The sequence below is a fragment of the Mus musculus genome, chromosome 2 (genome assembly GCF_000001635.26).
Source record: "Mus musculus strain C57BL/6J chromosome 2, GRCm38.p6 C57BL/6J".
NCBI classification, from domain to species: Eukaryota; Metazoa; Chordata; class Mammalia; order Rodentia; family Muridae; genus Mus; species Mus musculus.
The window spans coordinates 8,965,850-8,979,995 of record NC_000068.7 but is presented as its reverse complement, the minus strand read 5'-3'; the positions used below and the strand labels follow the sequence as shown (position 1 = coordinate 8,979,995).

The window sequence follows — 14,146 nt, the reverse complement described above, 5'->3', positions numbered from 1 at the left end:
ATTCTCTTCATTGTAAAACAGTCACTGGGTCCTTTTTCTCTGAATGCCTGGAAATGATGGCTTGCTGTCTATCTTTGATCTCAAAATGAAATGTTCAACAGCTAAAGGATATGGAGAAAGAGGAACACTCCTTCATTGTTGGTGGGATTGCAAGCTTGTACAACCACTCTGGAAATCCGTCTGGCGGTTCCTCAGAAAATTGGACATAGTACTACCGGAGGATCCAGCAATACCTCTCCTGGGCATATATCCAGAAGATGTCCCAACCGGTAAGAAGGACACATGCTCCACTATGTTCATAGCAGCCTTATTTATAATAGCCAGAAGCTAGAAAGAACCCAGATGCCCTTCAACAGAGGAATGGATACAAAAATGTGGTACATTTACACATTGGAGTACTACTCAGCTATTAAAAAGAATGAATTTATGAATTTCCTAGGCAAATGGTTGGACCTGGAGGGCATCATCCTGAGGTAACACAATCACAAAAGAACTCAAATGATATGTACTCACTGATACGTGCATATTAGCCCAGAAACTTAGTATACCCGAGATATAAGAGACAATTTGTAAATCACATGAAACTGAAGAAGAAGGAAGACCAAAATGTGGACACTTTGCCCCTTCTTAGAATTGGAAACAATCACCCATGGAAGGAGTTACAGAGACAAAGTTTGGAGCTGAGACAAAAGGATGGACCATCTAGAGACTGCCATATCCAGGGATCCATCCCATAATTAGCCTCCAAACGCTGACACCGTTGCATACACTAGCAAGCATTTGCTGAAAGGACCCTGATATAGCTGTGTCTTGTGAGACTAGGCCGGGGGCTAGCAAACACATAAGTGGATGCTCACAGTCAGCTATTGGATGGATCACAGGGCCCCCAATGGAGGAGCTAGAGAAAGTATCCAAGGAGCTAAAGAGATCTGCAACCCTATAGGTGGAAAAACATTATGAACTAACTAGTACCCCAGAGCTCTTGACTCTAGCTGCATATGTATCAAAAGATGGCCTAGTCGGCCATCACTGGAAAGAGAGGCCCATTGGACATGTAAACTTTATATGCCCCAGTACAGGGGAACTCCAGGGCCAAAAAGTGGGAATGGGTGGATAGAGGAGTGGGGGGGAGGGTATGGGGGACTTTTGGGATAGCATTGGAAATGTAATTGAGGAAAATACGTAATAAAATAAATAAATAAAATACAACTCCAGATATCAGAATGTGAGCAGAGTCATTTTAGTGCACCACACACCAAACTATAAACTCTGGAAAGTGAAGATAGTACTTGTTCTGTTGACTGACAGGTCTAAGCCCTCCGAGGCTAACCTCCTTCCCCCATATAAGAAATACTCAACCAATACTTGTTGAATAAAGCCATATGTTAATTTGAAGAAGCAAACTAGAAAATGACCTCCCATTTTTGGGTTGGAGAGATGGCTCATCTGTTAAGAGCAGTGACTGCTTTTCCAGAGGACTCAAGTTGGATTTCTAGCACCCACATGGCAGTTTAAAACTGCCTTTAACTTTAGTTCCCAAGTTGGTCATTCAGAGATGATCTGGTGCACTATTCTTGTCTTCTGGGGCAGTAGACATGACTTGATGCATGGACAAGCAAGTAGACAAAATATCCACATGTATATGATAAAAATGAAGAGGATACATTTTTCAAAATTACCTCATGTTTGGAGCCAGGGAATAAGGAGCAGGAGGAGACCAAAATCCCTGTGTGGAATCTGTCCTTTTCTACATTCTTCTGTTTCAGAAAAAAACATCTTGGTTCTTCATGGTGAGCCTTCTACTCCACATTGCAATACTATGAGCAAAAGCATAATCTACTGATTGTATCAACAAAAGTTTCAGAAATGAAAACACTATTGTTTTAGTTTTTAAAAAATAACCCATAAAAAATAAGAACTTGTTGAGTGAGCCTTAGGTCCAATTAGGGAGCTATTGGTTACCACCAAGACATGGAGAAAAATGATGCTTGTTATAGGAATACTATCCAAATACCTGAGGCTAATAAAACTATAGATGTTAGAGAATACACTAGACCAACATATACCCACATACTATATGAGAATAATCCCTAAGTATAATATAAATACTTATTGCCACAGATAAGTATAGCTTTCATCTCTCATCATCTAAGCTTTTAATTTTTTTCAGCAGTCAAAGGCCATTGTAGAAAACTACAAACGTGTTAAAATGCAAAAACCAAGTGAAGCTGGGCTTCTCAGCCCCAGTGAAACATCCACAACACACTTCCTGCACCCAGATGCAGGGGACACTGAGGGAAAGGGAGAGAGAAGATCAGAAAAATCAGAGGACCAGAAAAATCTGATGTGAGATTATGTCTCCTGGAAATGGTATGGAAACTACACCCATTTTAGCACAATGAATGGCTGCTTTAAACAGGACCCAAACATCTACACCACCAATAGACATGCTATCCAGGAACAGGAGAAGGAAGCCAGGATCTTGAGACAGAGTAAGGGGTGGGAGAAGGAGTTGGAGAAAGGACACATGTAAAGAGCTGGACAAGGAAAAGGAAAGGGAAGAACAAGGTAATTACATTTTAATTTAAAATCCATTTGTTTTCTATCGATACAGCACTTTCTCTTTCCCTGGTTTTTCTCTTTCTTTTTCTTATCGCCATCTTTAATTACATTGTTGTTTAGTTTTGCGTCATGGTCTCATCATGTATCACAACCTGCATTTGAACTTGTGAACCCCCTGCCTTAGTCTCCCAAGCGCTGGGATTGCACACAGGTGCAAGGAAATGCCTTTATAGTGTTTTCTTACTGAATGGCTGGCATGAAACACAGTGTTTATTTGATAGAGGGACAATTAGAAAAGAAAGGAGATCAGTGGGCAGGGGACAAGAAATGCTACTGGGTGAACATTATCAACATATAAAAAGGTCATAGTGAACACATTAATAATGTATAGTTAATGTCTGGTAATAAAGAACTTTTAGCAATCACCTAAGAAGGGCTGGGGAGATGGCTCAGTGATAAAAAGCATTGGCTCCCCTTCCAGACACCAGAGTTCAATTGACAGCATCTATATGCCAGCTCACAGCTGTCTCTAACTCCAGTTCTGATGGATCTAACACCCTCACAAAGACATACACAGAGATGTAACACCAGTGAACATACGATAAAAATAAATCATCGAAAACATTGAAATCCTCTATAAGTCAGCAAGGAAGTCAGTTAATGGACCCTTTGTTTTTATTATTATTATTATTACTATTATTATTATTATTTGACATTCTCCATGCTGTTCTCAATTTCTTAAGAAACTACAGGGTCAGCTGAAGAAATGAACAAATGAATGAATAGATAGATAGATAGATGATAGATAGATAGATAGATAGATAGATAGATAGATAAAAGCAGGCAGTGGCGGTAATGTTGTTTTCCTGTGATTCCAGCCCTTGAGAAGCTAGGGCTGGAGGATCAAACGTCCCAGACTAGACTGGATTACAGCATCTATATGGAGACAAAGAAACAATCAAGCAAACACATTCTTGGTAAACTAACATAATGAGCAATTTCAACACACACTGCCTCACAGATGACTAAATGAGTTTTGTGACATCCCTCTTCCTTATTGATGGGTACACAGATGAGCTGAGATCACCTAGTGCAGCCCAGCGCTTCACATCTTTGATCCTCCGTTTTAATATGGCATCCTTTGGGGTTTATGCATACAAACATTTAGAATTTCTGTAGGTTTGTTTGAAAATGTAGTTGAAAAGTGAGAAGAAAGGACTCTGTTACTATAATGTAACCTTCCTCTGATTCTATTATTTCCTTTTTTCATTGCCCCCCACCCACCGGTGGCATTTTTTTTCCTTCTGGGGACAGGTCGGGATCTGCTAAGTTATAAAACAAGAGATGTCGAACCTAGCTCTTTACAATTGTCCGCCAGCATAGGACATGGGAAGATCCTTCCCCAATGAAGCAGAGTTAATAACCCCACGCTCTTTTAAGTCTTATCATATTTCAACCACGCTGTCCTTTATAAAACAGACACACAGAAACGCAAGCTGCTATCAGTATTAGAAGCTGATTTATTAGTGGAAATCACATCTGCAGCTCTAAGCAGCCCACCTGCCGCCGCCAGCTTCATGCCATCCTCAGCATTGGTTGCTTGGCTTTGTTGGGGTTGAGTTGAGTAACCTTCTGAGAGTCTGCCCAGGGCCTCGGGCAACTTTACAGGAAAACAGGGAGTGATTTGAGAAGGGATGTGTTTCAGCTTTCCAGTTCAAAATAAATCATGCCCCTGCCTTCTTTCTTAGCTTATGACTCCAACTGCTCTTACTTAACACATCAATGCACCTAAAAAAAGAAAGAAAGAAAAAAAATTATCTGTATGTTTAAAACAAAGCTTTCTCAGCCTTAGTGGCTTGTTTTCCTTCCTGAAAAAGCAGTCTCTCCCATTATTTTTAAACTATGGATTTAATAATCCATCTTTGAATAGGGCTTAAAATGAACTAACATTTGTGAATTAGTCAAAGCTGGTTAATTAAAGAAATGCTTCCCTGAAAATATATATTATGCACAGGTAGGCTATTTTGGCCCTGCTAAATTTATTAAGAAATTTCTTGCATAAATTAAACTCATTATCAGAAATACTTAGTGAGCTGGCCTTTAAAATTCCATTAAATATTTTTGAACAACTTTAATTAAAATCTTCTGAATTCCTAGTGTGTTTCTCTATCAATTTTAAGGAGAAAATACTTTAGATTAAACCCTCAGGATTACAAGCCTATGACACCATTTATAATAGCAGGGCTTGAGATATCTGTCCCTGTTTTAAAGTCATCTCATCTTTAGTACAGTGTTTTAAGCTGACAAAAAACCGAAAATGGCTCCAACCGGGAAAATGATATTTCATGGAAACGGTGACTTATTCTTCTTTCCAGTAGCGTTAATCAGATTTCATTTATTTTTATAGCATGCCAGACATTAGCATTACCCTCTAGACACAGGCCCCTTTCTATTTGTCCTTGGATAAGTTATCTGCTGTATTAGGATAACTTTCTTCCTTAAGATAAATGTTTCCCGATAAAACAATATTATTAACCTGTAGCAATTGCCATGTGAAATAAATGCAGTTGTCAAATCGGCTTGGAAGTAAGGAAGAATGGTAGCAGATTAAAAAACTGTGGTGGTCTCTGCTTTTCTCAGATGCATTTAATCTTACTAATGATCGTGTATGATTGAATGGCAGAGAAGACATCTGCAAGAACACGCCACTGAGAAAAGACACATGGGCTTTCCCATGGACTCTGCTGTGTTGGGGGTACTAATAACACTGTTTTCCCTCTCTTGAGTAATCCTGTTCATGTAGTTTCATCAACTGAGAGAAAGAGAGAGTTCTTAATTGTTTCTTCCCTACAGAAAGCAAGGTGCAAACATTTTACCAGTTTTAATCTTTTGCAATTAAATGGACTGTTCCAGCAATGACCAGAAGTCATCCGTAAATGTCTTTAAGAGAGAAAGAGCTCCCAGTTTTCACTCTTAATGACTTAAAAATTACCTATTCAGAGTGTGCCCACTAAGTCAGAGCAGCACATCATAGCCCAGAGCCAAATCTGAACCACAGACAGTGCTAATAGCATTAGCAAGTAGCTCCTAAGGAAAGGGTCAGGTGGAGGCTGACGGCACCTTGATGAATAAAATAAAGGAATGTTTGTATGGTGAAACGACATAGATTTTGCCCCTAGTCATGCAGCTGGTAAACTGATTCCAGCTCTTCAGCTCTTCAGTTTGGTTCTCTGCTTGTCTGCGTTTCTGCCTAAGCAAACTGTGAACTTCAAAGAGGAATTGAAACTTTGATTTTTGGCTTCCTTCGTCAGCTGTCCATGCAATGACCATGTGCACAATGCACACAATATATTGATTAAATGCAGGATTAAATAAGCTATCAAAACATGGAATCATAGCTAGTTTTCTTTTTGGGGGGATTTCATATTTATGATCTTTCTGGCAGTTTAGCAAGCAGTTCTCCCATAAAATAAGTGTAATCCCTGGGATTCAGAGACAGATGCAGATCATGAGAGAGTGATGCCCCCTCTGGATTAGAGAACTTTTTTCTGTCATTCAGAAGACAGTGGAGACATGATAAATAACTAGCTAGCGTGCCCTACTTATATAAGTATTCTTACCTTACCTGATTAAGAAGGCAATAACTTCAAAGAAGAAAAGGGTGGGGCTGGAAAAGAAGAAAAGCCAAGTTTGAGAAGGCATAAGCATAGTGATCTGGCAACAGCATTGCATAACCTGGAAACATGTCAGTACCTTGGATGCCTATTTAATTAATTTGATGCAACATAGATTATCAAAGGCACAAAGCATAGCATCAGTCTAGAGCTATTGTGTTCAGTGTTAACGTGGGACTATATTAATGCTAAAACTGGAATAATAGTAACTTCATGGTTATCTGGAGTGATGCCATCTTGTTGGGGAATAAACTTGCCCTGTAAATAGAGGACGTTAAATGTAAACTGAATATGGGCTAAATATGGGATATGGAAAAATAATTTTTTTCTCGGTGATTGGTAATATGAACACATTTGGCAATTGATACTTCATCATGAACCTACAAAATACTTATCCTTTAATTGGCTGTAGATATTTGTATCTATGATTTTGTTGCATATCATGATCTTGTCACATTTAATACATCATTTTGAGTGTGTGCTTTCACTTAAAACTTCAAGAAACTTAACTGAGCTGCCTATCCCAATACCAATATGTATATCACCTAAGCCTCCTGTTGAAAAGTTCCTCTCCAGGTAGAGTTACAGCTTTAGACACAGAAAAAATGCCTAGGAGTCCCTTTGTAAGCATCTAAATGTTTCTTAGAGCTTAAAATAAAAACAAACAAATGCAATTTTATCTTCGCATTACCTACATAGGAAATTTCTTTATTGTCTAAAAGGATTTTGTCACAGTGTACATTAAAATATAGAAGAATTAATAAAAGAAATAGGTTGATTCCTATGGGTGAACTGAATAGTCCATTTGTCGGTGGATACAAAGGACCCATACCCCCTCGAGGAGGTCACAGTTTCAGTCAGGCCTCACATGAACTCCTTCTCTTTTGTATGCTATTTTAAATAAGGCCACAGCTCTGGCTTACAGGTATTACACAAGAATAGTGGAACTACAGGAAAAGACAAGTGTTCCCAACCATTGCTACACGTGTTCATAATGAAAAAGAAAAACGGATAACAATAAAATCAGCTAAGCTCTCTAGCAGGAACCTCGGCTCACTGCTTAGTTGTAGAGTGGATATCAGGGTTCCATTCTGCTGGTTTAAGTTCTCTTCTTATATTCTGGCAATGAGGACTTTTTAAAATATAATTTTATTTAATAATTCTTATTTTTTCAATTTTTATTAGATATTTTCTTCATTTCCATTTCAAATGCTATCCCAAAAGTCCCCTATACCCTCCCCCTGCCCTGCTCCCCTACCCACCCAGTCCCACTTCTTGGCCCTGGCGTTCCCCTGTACTGGGGCATATAAAGTTTGCAAGACCAATGGGCCTCTCTTTCCACTGATGGCCGACTAGGCCATCTTCTGCTACATATGCAGCTAGATAAGTCTTATTTTTAAACATTTAAGCTATCAAATTTCCATTATGCATGATAATATTCTTGCATTTAAATGTGGTTTTATGTCATTTTGAAATAAGTGACAATGCAGACATGTCAACATGCTAGTCATGAGTACGTGTGTATGAATAATCCTTCATGTCTCATTAGGAGATAGGTTTCCAACATCTTTAAACTTTAGGATTAGGGAATCTATACAATATGTTTTTAAAAAAAAAAGATGGATTCTGGCTTTAAGTAACATGAATTGAGGAAATAAGTGCTCATAATGTTATGAGTCAACTAGAAAAGTCATCTGATTGATTTCTCTCTCCTCTCTTCTCCTCTCTCTCTCTCTCTCTCTCTCTCTCTCTCTCTCTCTCTCTCTCTCTCTCTCTCCTCTCTCATTGGCTTGCTTTATCAATGACTGTCTAGCATACACTCTTCTGACAAAATTATTTTGATTTGTTCCTGAGACAACTCTGAATACTGTCCAACATTCTGGTTTTTTTTCTTTGTTATTTTATTTATTTATATTTCAGATGTTATCCCCTTTCTTGGTTTCCCCTTCACAAACCCCCCTATCCCCTTCTTCTATGAGGGTGATTCCCCCACCCACTTACCCACCCACTCCTGCCTCACCACCCTAGCATTCCCCTACACTGGGGCATCGAACCTTCACAGGACCAAGGGTTTTCCTTACATTGCCAAATAAAGCCATCCTCTGCTATTTATAGCTGGAGCCATGGGTCCCTCCATGTGTACTCTTTGGTTGATGTTTAGTCCCTGGGAGCTCTGGGGGCTGTGGTTGGTTGATACTATGGTTCTTCCTATGGAGTTGCAAACCCCTTTAAGCTCCTTCAGTCCTTCCTCTAACTCCTACATTGGGATCCACTGTGCTCAGTCTTATGGTTGGCTGAGAGCATCCCCATTTATGTTGGTCAGGCTCTGGGAGAGCTTCTCGGGAGACAGCTAAACTGTAATGTTTAGGAGTGTGTGGGAACCCAAGCAGCTCTTGGTTGTTTGAAAAACAAACAAACAAACAAACAAACAACAACAACACAAAAACAAGTGCAATTATCTCAGATACATCTCGTGTACCTGGAATGGTTACATTTATGTCTTAGAAGTAGTTAGCTTCTCCAGTATTTCATTTTTTTCCCAAATTCATAGTAGGATCACTTGGTCACTGTGGCTCTTGGTAAGCTATATTTTGATTTACTTTTTAAAATATTATACAAACTGACTTTCTTATTTGCTTAGTCTTACTCTCACCTGTTGAAGTTCTTGCCACTATATTTGCTCATAAATACAACTCTGTTGTAGGTCCACTTGTTTCTAATTCAGTTCAGATATGATACTTTATACCACCCACTCAGCAAGCAGTCCCTTCCCTTTAGCAGATGAAAAGCATTATAAAGCAACATTTTCTGGAGCATTCTTTCATGAGGATACTGCCTCAAACTTTTCTCAGACTTAAAGTCATCTTTCTGACACACACCAAGGAGATCCTTGGAGTGTCCCTTTCATCTGCTTCTCTCATTTGTTAACCTGGTCTCAATGAGACAGAATCACTTTATCCTGTCCCCCACTGCAATGCCAAGCCTCAGCTTCTACTTTCATCAAGCACGGGAAGAGAGAAATGAAATGAGCAAATTAGTATTTAGTCATGGGCAAAAGTTTCTAGACTCCTTCTCTTTCTCTTCCTTCCCTATTCAAATACATTTATTAATTACATTATACAAATGTGCACATTATACAAATATATAAATTTATTAAATACATCATACAAAACCCTGAATCCATTCAAGCCACATATTATCAGTCATTTTCCTGGTGATCATTCTTTAGGACTCTTAGTGTGGTCCAATTGCTTTGTTGTGTTCCTTCCATTTTGGTTCTAAGAGAATATGTCGCCTTCTGGTGGCAAGTAGGAATTGCTTCCTGCCGGGCCAGCTGCTTGTGAATTGTTCTCCAAGCTTAATTTGACAGACATTACTTTCACCCCAGATGCATTCATAATCGGAATTCTCTCTCAGCATCCTCTATGACCCTCTGCTATCAGAATGAGGAGTTTTTTATTCTGTCTGCTCTTCTGTCTTTCACTTTCTCTTTCTTCCCATCTTTTCTCATTGTTTCCCTTGATTTAAAAATGAGAAAGCAAATAAAATTTAATTACAATGGGATGCTTTTCATATAATGGGTGTAGAAGCTTAAATAATACATCTTCTAGATAGTTTATTGAAGTCACCTAATCTGTTTGTTACCAAAATAATGCAGGACATCTTCAGGTATTTTCTACCAACTATTCTGATTGATCTTATTCAGTCTAGACTTTTGTGAAAATTCCATACCTAAGTGAAGACTTCTTCTTTGAATAAGATTATCTCCAAATACACAGACTTTATTGTGGCACTTGTGTTTCATAATTTTCCTTGAAAATGACTTAGCCTTACTAATGTGGTAGGATTAAAAAATGTGCTAATTTTTCAAACTGTGAGATAAGCAGTTTTGAACATCAGAGAAGATTGAATTGGACCACTGCTTCTTAGTAAACTGGGTTATAGTTTTACTTCAAACAAAGCAGTTTGCAACATTTAAGTGTTTGAGAGATTGCCACCCCGAACTTTAGTCAGGCACCTCTTCACCTCTCAGTTGTCTGTGCTGAACATGGCCAATAGGAACTTGGTATTAACATTGTTATCCTTTTAGAATGTATTAGCACTGTGAGTTGAGTATTGGGCACAGAGGAGATCTGGCTGCCCTTAAGTTAACTGATATGCATAGGCAATTGTTGATTTTCTTTGGGTGACAGAAATAAGTATCTGCTTTAAGCTATTAAAGGTTTCTTTCAAAAATCAAACCAAAGGCAGGCACCGTGAAACCCACAGGTGCTCTCTTCCAAAGCACCTTTGTCTGTGTGAAATGGGAATTGAGTCCAGTGTGCAGGGTATGTGCTTTGGCAGATGGCAGAGAAGCAATGCCCGCACAGCCATTGCCCCCAGAAAAAGTGCTCTTTATGAATACCACCAGGCAGTAGACAGGCTGTCACCAACAGAGTCATTATCATGCCCCAGACAGAGTATCCTGATAACCCTGATTCCAGTGGAGCCAGCCATTTGGTGCCACTTCACGACTGAGTGTCTCCCTCGAGTTTAGAAAAGAACTTAGTTCATATTACCACTGTAAACTTAATACCTGGCCATATCACCTCACACCAACAGTACCGAATGCAAATGAGAGCTCTGCATTTTATAAAGAATGTTCTGGGAGAGACTGTCAAAGTGTTTTCAAATGAGCACTTTCCTTTTGGAGGGTAAACAAAGGCACAGAGAGGTTCGACTACAGTGTCTCTTTGTCGACAGACCAACTTAATGAAAGTGACAAAATAAATAAATACAGGCTTTGGAGGGTACAGTGAAAAATGAGAGATATATTTACAAAGCTGTATTTAACAGGGAGAGATGGGGGAGAGAGGGAGAAAGAGAAAGAGAGAGAGAGAGAGAGAGAGAGAGAGAGAGAGAGAGAGAGAGAGAGAGAGAGAGAGAGAGAGAGAAATGAGAATGAGGGAAACTTGACTTCTAATTTTACAGAGAAAGCATTTTCTCTAAAAAGACAAGATAATTCATTTACTTTTCAAAATAGACTGCAGATATGCTAAACTTCATAGCTTATGAGTTCAATCTTCAGTTTCTATCCATTTACACTCAAGTTGTGAATTCAATTTATTATCTATTACTGAAGGAGAATGTTCTGCCTTGCATGTGTTTGCATCAAGTCAGGAAGCCTCAGCTTAGGAATTTACAAATCTTCAACCTGGTGTGAGGAAGTTAAATAAACATGCAATTTCCTAATCAGCTGAGATCAATGCTTTCTGAGAGGTGCAGTTTGGTCTGGTAAACATAGAATTGATACAACATGGAGAAACTGAGAATAATGCCAATATTGGAAATGTAGTAACAGGGACAACAACAATGTTTAGAGACAATAGTCTCACACTCCCAGGGTTTAGTGACTCATTCAGTTAAATTAGCATATTGAGATGATCACAAATAGCATCGAACTCTCTAAACTTGCTAGATATACCAAAAGAGAAAGGCCTGCCTAATATTTAAGGATCCATATGAAGTATAGTTCAGAGTTACTATGCTGTTCTTAATAGGAAATGGGGCAGATTCTTATCTAAAAGCTGGAAGTATATCATTCTATTTCCTTTGGTTTCCCATAGCAGATTCTTAAATTCTTTAATTCTCCGGTTATATTGAAGTTGATATATATTTGTTCTACAACAGAAACCCTAGGGTTTATTTGCTGGTCACACTTGCATTCTAGTCTCTTTATCTTCTTTTCTGCTACATTCTACAGTTAATGTACTTTACTATAAAATAACACATCAGTTTCATCATTGAGGAAATGATACATTGAGAAATCAGTATCATGTCTTCCAAATATCTTCTTTGAAGACAATGACCATTTCCAAATAGGAACACAAAGGCTGTATTTGTGTTGCAAACGTACCACAGGCTCCCTGCACTACAATCATGCAGGGTTTCAGGCAACTCTGTGTTTTAGCATAAAGTATGTGAGGGGAGATATTTCTTTGTGTGAACAATAATACTCATTTCCAAGAATCCTGGATGTCAGACTGGCTGGGAATTATTTTCAAAGATGAACAAAGACATTTGACATTTTGAGATGAACAATAAAACAAAATGATAACAAGTGAATATATGTTTGTAGATGCATGTATGTGATGCATGTGATTCATAGGGAATAAGGAGTCAAGGAGAGAGGTAGGGGAAGAGAAGGGGAACCTCAGTCTGAGGAACTTGGACTTGTAGGCAACTACAAAAGGTAAGGGACTCTGGCTTCAGTATTTCAAGCCTTAATTAATTAGGAAGAAGATGTGTTCTATAAAGAGTAACCAACTCTGCATGTACAGAACACAGAGAGAATGTTACTCAGTCTGAACACTTTGGACGGAAGGCATAAGTTTATCCTTAATCCAAGGGTAAGCTCAAGGGTATTTTGATTTATATTTTCTTATTAATTCTTTGTAGTCTGTCTGAGGAAAGAAATATTGGTGTACATAGTTGGGCTAAGATAGTAAAAAGTGAGTTTTATTTCATGTGAATAAGCTATATACATAAAAATAAGGATTATTGCATGAGGATTTTGTGCAATATATTTTATATTATAACATATCATCTATGCCAACCTTCTGGCTCTATCAATGAAGTAATTATATGGAAAAAAGGTATCGCTATGTGATCAAAGCAGTGCTTAGACTTGGGAGCTCATGGAGAATATTCAGTGAGTAGATCGCTAGTAGTTTTGTTTATTCTCTAACTATTAACATCTACTGTATGAAGATCTAATTGAAAACTTATATCAAAACCAGAGTAACACATCTGCTATTGATAAAACTCAAGTACATGAGTCAAATCAATGCTCTTGTTTGCATCTCTCATGCAACTTACTCCCAAATATTGTTTAATTTTCCAAATATTTTGAAGTATCAGAATGACTACTCATATTCAATAGCTGGATAAAAACAAGGGGTAAAGGTGATTAGGTGGTATTTCTATCTGAGAATGTGAGTTTGCCTTATAATGCTACACGGACATCTTCTTTTATTGCTCTCATGTTCCATTTATCATGGGATAAAAGAATATCTCTTGATTTTTACTTATTCGGCTCAGACATGATTAAAGCAGGCAAAAATGACTGCAGAGTAAGGCAGAGAGCTCAGCTTGTTTATTGGATAGAAGTTGGGAAAAGAGTAATATGGCAACAACACTGAAGAATATATGACTGGGGCTAGAACTGTTGAGACTTCCAGTTTCCATAGTGTAGCTGCAAAGCAAAGAATGACTTGAGTAAAAACTCCAGAGCTCATCAGTGAAAGAGAATGCATGCTTACAGTCAGTTTAAATACAGTGTTGTGTTTGTTTATTTTATGTGAATGTTTTGCCTGTATGTATGTATGTATGTATGTATGTATGCATGTATGTATACTACATACAGCTTGGTATACATGGAGGACAGAATATGTCATAGGATCCCCAAGAACTAGAGTTACAGATAGTTGTCAGCCACTATGTGGATGCTGGAAATTGAATACAGGGACTCTGCAGAAACAAGTGCTCTTATCTACTAAATCGTTTCTCTAGCCCTCTAAAGAATATATTGTTACTATGAAGACTCAGAACAAATTAGCTCTATATCTATTTACTGTTTGATATGTAGGAGGTAGCCATTCTTAATATTTAAAATGTATAATTCTCTGGGGTTGAGACAATGGTTCAGTCTGTAAACTCTTTCTCTCCAGCATAAAGACCTCAGTTCAATGCCCAGTACTCATATGAAGGACAAGGTAGCATGATGTATGCATGTAACCTCAGCAATGAGATGGGAGGGAGACAGGTAGATTCCTGGCTTTTATTTGCCAGGCAGCCTACCTGAATCTGTGAGTTGCAGTTTCAGTGAGAGACCATACCTCAAAAATATGATGAACAGTGATTAAGCAATA

General features: G+C 38.3%; 1 long non-coding RNA gene across 1 annotated transcript in view; it reads right to left on the bottom strand.

The window, feature by feature from the left end:
* Nucleotides 1-4,062: 4,062 nt before the first annotated feature.
* Nucleotides 4,063-14,146, bottom strand: part of Gm30957 (predicted gene, 30957) — a 28,998-nt gene continuing 18,914 nt past the window's right edge. Inside the window, exons 2-3 of the long non-coding RNA NR_168337.1 lie at nt 6,188-6,229; nt 4,063-4,350 (exon numbers count right to left, since the gene is read on the bottom strand). This is a non-coding gene — a long non-coding RNA (predicted gene, 30957). The remainder of the gene's footprint in view (nt 4,351-6,187; nt 6,230-14,146) is intronic.